Genomic DNA, 6,483 nt, shown 5'->3' on the forward strand with positions numbered 1-6,483 from the left:
ATTCCAGACACCAAGAGAGGAGGTCACCACTGCGTTCAGGCAAATCTAGCGGGAGAAAAGTGCAATGGTGCAGTAACTACAATAATAATTGCTTATTGTCACAAGTAGGCTTCAATTAAGTTACTGTGAAAAGCCCCTAGTCGCCACATTCCGGCGCCTGTTCGAGGAGGCCGGTACAGGAATTGAACCCACGCTGCTCTCATTGTTTTGCATTGCAAGCCAGCTATTTAGCCCACTGTGCTAAACCAGCCCCTATGGCAAGGAAAGTGGATGTAGTACTAGAGGGAGTCACCACTTAGCCTCAAATGGACTCAGAATCACTGATTAACAATAATTCGTTATGAATATTAGCAGCCCAGTAATAAAACAATATGTTTGGGAGGGTCAAGGCCCCTATACGTCTATCTATCTGGAGTAGCCATGATGTGGAGATGCCGGCGTTGGACTGGGGTGAGCACAGTAAGAAGTCTTACAACACCAGGTTAAAGTCCAACAGTTTTGTTTTGAATCACTAGCTTTCGGAGCGCTGCTCCTTCCTCAGGTGAATGATTCACCTCAGATTCACCTGAGGAAGGAGCAGTGCTCCGAAAGCTAGTGATTGGAAACAAAGCTGTTGGACTTTAACCTGGTGTAAGACTCCTTACTATCTGGAGTAGAACATTGCGGATTCTACAATTGTTACCTGTCCAAAAAAGGCAGATATCAATTTATTAATCTTAATAAATAAAGGATTTGGGCAGAAAAATTGAAAGAAAAACAAAAACCTAGGGCATATGTTCATTTTTATTGTTTGAATCCTACACACCAAAAATAGAGGAAGGTTGTTCCACCTCTAGGATCATTTTTTTTAGAAAATATTTTCAAGGCAATTTCACCTACACACAAAAAATCAGAATAACCAAACAACTCAATGAACAATCATACCCCACCCCGGCCCCCCTGACGCCAACCCCCGCCACATCTCGCCTTCCCCATTTTAACCCTCTTACCCCCCCTTCACACCCCCAATGCTCCTTAAAGAAATCGAGAAATGGCTTCCACCTCCGAGTGAACCCCTCTGCCAACTCCCTCAGAGTGAACTTAATCTTCTCCAGTCCCAGGAATTCGGCCAGGTCACTCACTCACAACCCCTCTTTCGGCGGTTCAGAATCTCTCCACCCAAGCAAAATCTGTCTCTGGGATATCAGGGAGGCAAAGGCCAAAACATTGGCTTCTCTCACCTCGTGGACTCCCGGGTCTTTCAACACCCAAATATCAGAACCTCTGGACTGGGATCACCTTCATACCCAGCAGCTCAGACATCACGTTCAAGAACCCCTGCCAGATCCCCCTCAGTCTCAGACACGACCAGAACATATGGACATGATTCGTGCCCCCCCCCCCACCACCCACACACACCGCCCACACCTATCCTCTACCCCTGTAAAGAACCTACTCATCCTCGCCACCATCAAATGAGCCTTGTCCACCAATTTAAACTGGATAACTGGATGAGGCATAACCTCGCACATGACGGCGACGTGTTTACCCTCCGCAAGGCCTCTCCCCACGTCTCGTCCCCCACTTCCCCTCCCAGCTCCTCCTGCCATTAACATTTAATATCCCCCACCAGGCCTCGCTCCCACTCCATCAACTCCACATAGATATCCGGCACCTTCCTCCCCCCTACTTTGTCCTTCGACAGCACCTTGTCCTGCAACCCCAGTGGTGGCAGTCCAGGAAAGGATGGCACCTGTGTCCTTCCGAAGTCCCGAACCTGCAGGTACATAAAGCCATTCCCTTGGGCAACTCATACACTTCCTCCAACCCTGCAAATTTGCCCCCTATAAACAAGTTACCGAAGCACTCAATCCCTGCCTGCCGCCACCCCCCTAAACCTCGCATTCAGCCCTGCCGGCGCAAACCTCTGGATATTGCAGATCAGCGCCCAGACCGAGGCACCCTCAAGCCCCAAATGCTGCCTCCACTGCACTCACACCCTTAGGGCTGGCACCACCACTGGGCTCACCAAGTACCTGGCCTCAAAACGGTAAAGGCCAACAAAGCCCTCAAAACACGTACCCCTGCACAATATCGCCTCCACCTGTCCCCACACCGACCCCTCCCTCACAGCCCATTTCCTTAACATAGCAATGTTAGCCGCCCAATAATAGCTCATCATGTTCAGCAATGCCAGCCCCCCCCCCCCCCCCCCCCCCCCCACTGCCCCCATTCCAAGAAAGCCTGGAGCACTCCCTTGCTTCATCATGTGCCCTCACCAGCAGTGGCTCCAGGTCCGCTCCAAACTTTTGATAAAACTCTACCAGGAACCTATCCGGCCCATGGGCTTTCCCTGCCTGCATCATCCCCATATCATCACCTCCCTCAGCCAAATTGGGGCCCCAGTCCCTGAACCAGCCCTTCCTCCATTTTGGGAACCTGTAACCCATCCAGGAACATCCCCGCGCTCCCCCCCTCCCTCCTCCCTGGTTGGGGGCTCTGACTCGTGGAGCCTCCTATAAAATCTTCAAACACCCCATTCATCCCCTCCAGGTCCATCACCACCTTACTCTTATCACCCCTAATTACCAATTTCCCTCGCTGCCTCCTGCTTTCTCAACTGATGGGCCAACATCCTATTCACCTTTTCCCCAAACTCATACACTGGCCCTCCGCAGCTGACCGGAAAACATTCACCCTTGCCTGGAGTTAATTTATAGCCAGAGATAGCTCTGGTTTCCTCTCACAGTCTAAAGATGTGCAGTTTAGGTGGATTGGCCATGCTAAATTTCCCCATTAGTGCCCAAAGATGCATAGGTTAGGTTAAGATGTTATTAGGATAGAGTAGGGTAGTGGCTTGGATGAGTGCTCTTTCAGAGAGTCGGTGCAGATTCAATGGGCTGAATGGCCTCCTAATGCACTGCAAGGGATTCAATAATATATAAAAGTAAGCCATCTGCATAAAGTGATACACATCCCATCACGACTGATATCCCACCATTGACTAGAGGCCCTCAAAGGTATAGAGAGCACCTCTAATGTCATGGCGAATAAGAGTAGAGTATAAAATGTTTGTGTGAATGCTGGCTACAGGAGCATTATATAACAAGCGAATCCACGAGGCAATTTTATGGCCGAATCCAAAGTTGCCTAGAATCTCAAATACAAATTCCTCCTCCACCATGTCGAATGCCTTCTCAGCGTCAAGAGAATCTATCACCTCAGACTCAGGGGAGGGGGAAAAAGTAATGCTTAAAAGGTATGGTAAACCACTGTGTTCTGATATTAGGGGTTGTACGGTAGAACCTGCACTACAGGTTCGCCTGTGGCCCCTGCATGCTAGTTCTGCCCAGGAGCCGGGTTATAAATATGCGTGGCCTCCAGCTCGCAGCCATTTTGCCAGCTGCTGTGGGAGGCCACACATCTGATACTAATAAAGCCTCAGTTTGGATTCAACTTCGTCTCCAGTCAAATTGATCGTGCCTCAATTTATTAGTATCAGATTCAGAAGATGGACCTCCGGGTTAAACCAGATCGACTGCAGCTGGATCCACACACAAGCGACGCCAGAAAGGACTTTCAGCACTGGCTAGCTTGTTTTGAAGCGTATATCAACGCGGCGCCGACCCCTGTTCCAGAGGCTCAGAAGATCCAAATCTTATACTCCAGGCTCAGCTCCAAAGTCTTCCCGCTGATCCAGGATGCGCCAAACTACGCTGAAGCCATGACTCGACTCAAGGACAATTACGAGCAAAAGACAAAAATGCTCTTTGCCAGGCACACGCTCGCAACTCGTGCTCAACTACCGGGTGAGTCCATCGAAGACTTCTGGAGGGTCCTAATCCCACTAGTGCAGGACTGTGACTGCCAGGACGTTACAGCTAAGAAGCACTCAGATCTCCTTATGCAGGATGCTTTAGTGACTGGGATTGGGTCTGATATTATCCAGCAGCGGCTCCTAGAAGGGGCCACGCGCGACCTCGCAGAGACTAAAATGCTAGCGTTTTCCATGACGGTCGCCCTGCGCAATGTCCAGTCCTACGCCCCCAATCACGCGGCCCACTCCTCCTATGCTTCATGGGCCCCACAGGCAGCCGCCCCAGCGGGGGCGCTACCCATCCAATACGCCTGCGCTACGCGCCAGCCAGCGAACCCCGGGGGGCCCCGATGCTACTTTTGTGGCCAGTAAAAACACCCCTGCCCTGCCAACCATGCCCCGGCCCGCACTGCCCTTTGTAAGGCCTGCGGAAAGAAGGGCCACTTCGCTGAGGTGTGCCAGGCCCGCTCAGCGGCCGCGGTCGCCCCCACCCTCCCCTGTCACGGGCAATGGGCGCTGCCATCCTCCCCAGGCCACGTGCGACCAGTGGGCACTGCCATCTTCTCCGGCACACAACACGTGCGTTTCGTGGGCGCTGCCATCTTGTCTACCCCTCAGCACATGGACACCAACGGCGTTTCAGGACCGGAACTCAACGGCCACCACATTACCCGACGATCAACCAAGGCTCGCCTCCATGTCACTCGACCACATAACCTGACCAACGCATCCACCAGCGTGAAAATCGACGGCCATGTGACCTGCCTACTGGACTCCGGGAGCACCAAGAGTTTTATATACCTGAATACGGTAAGACGCTGCTCCCTTAAGGTACACCTCGCCAATCAAAAAATCTCCCTGGCCTCCGGATCCCATCGCGTACTGGGGGTATCTGGGGATCCGGGGGTACTGTACGGTCATGCTCATGGTCCAGGGCGTAGAGTTCCACGGCTTCCGCCTCTACGTTCTCCCTAACCTCTGCGCTGCACTTATCCTCGGCCTGGATTTCCAGTGCAATCTCCAGAGCCTGACCCTTACATTCGGTGGACCCTTACCACCCCTCACTGTGTGTGGCCTCGCGACCCTAAAGGTCGACCCACCTTCCCTCTTTGCCAATCTAACTCCAGATTGCAAACCCGTCGCCACCAGGAGCAGACGGTACAGCACCCAGGATAAGGCCTTCATCAGGTCCGAGGTCCAGCGGTTGCTTCGGGAAGGCATCATCGAGGCCAGCAACAGCCCCTGGAGAGCTCAAGGGGTAGTGGTTAAATCTGGGGAGAAAAACGGAATGGTCGTGAACTACAGCCAGACCATCAACAGGAACACGCAGCTCGACGCGTACCCCCTCCCACGCATATCTGACATGGTTAACCAGAGTGCACAGTACCGGGTCTTCTCAACGGTGGACCTGAAATCCACCTACCACCAGCTCCCCATCCGTAAATCATCCATACACCGCCTTCGAGGCAGACGGTTGTCAATATCACTTCCTTATGGTCCTCTTCGGCATCACTAATGGGGTATCGATCTTCCAAAGCGAGATGGACTGAATGGTCGACCGGTACGGTTTGCGGGCCACGTTTCCGTACCTAGACAATGTCACCATCTGCGGCCATGATCAGCAGGACCACGACGCCAACCTTGCTAAATTTCTCCGCACCGCCACTCTCCTCAACCTCACGTATAACAAGGAGGAGTGTGTGTTCTGCACAGACCGCTTAGTCATCCTCGACTACGTGGTCCAGAACGGAGTTCTGGGGCCCGATCCCGATGCGCCCCCTCATGGAGCTCCCACTACCCCAAGGCCCTCAAACGTTGCCTGGGGTTCTTTTCATATTATGCGCAGTGGGTCCCAAACTATGCGGACAAGGCCCGCCCACTCATACAGTCCACTCACTTCCCCCTGACGGTCGAGGCCCAATAGGCCTTCGCCCAGATCAGAGCTGATATTGCCAAAGCTGGGATGCACGCTGTAGATGAAACACTTGCCGCCACCCTCAATCAGGCAGGCAGGCCCGTGGCATTCTTTTCCTGTACCCTCCATGCCTCTGAGATTTGGTAGTCGTCCGTCAAAAAAGAGGCCCAGGCTATCGTTGAGGCTGTGAGGCATTGGAGGCATTACCTGGCCAGCAAGAGATTCACTCTCCTCACTGACCAACGGTCGGTAGCCTTCATGTTCAATAACACACAGCAGGGCAAGATCAAAAATGATAAAATCTTGCGGTGGAGAATCAAGCTCTCCACCTATAATTAAGAGATTAAGTATCGCCCCGGCAAACTCAATGAGCCCCAAGACGCCCTATCCCGAGGTGCATGTGCCAGCGCACAGGTAGACTGACTCCGGACCCTGCACGACAGCCTTTGTCACCCAGGGGTCACACGGTTGTACCATTTCATTAAGGCACAAAATTGGCATTACTCCGTCAAGGAAGTAAGGACAATCACCAGGGACTGCCAGGACTGTGCGGAGTGCAAGCCACACTTCTACCGGCCGGACCGCGCGCGCCTGGTAAAGGCCTCCCACCCCTTTGAACACCTCAGCGTGGATTTCAAAGGCCACCTCCCCTCCACCGATCGACAGACATATTTCCTCAGTGTGATCGACGAATACTCCCGGTTCCCCTTCGCCATCCCTTGCCCCGACATGACATCTGCCACCGTCATTAAAGCCCTTAATTCCATCTTCA

Source organism: Scyliorhinus torazame, chromosome 18 (assembly GCF_047496885.1).
Source record: "Scyliorhinus torazame isolate Kashiwa2021f chromosome 18, sScyTor2.1, whole genome shotgun sequence".
NCBI lineage: Eukaryota > Metazoa > Chordata > Chondrichthyes > Carcharhiniformes > Scyliorhinidae > Scyliorhinus > Scyliorhinus torazame.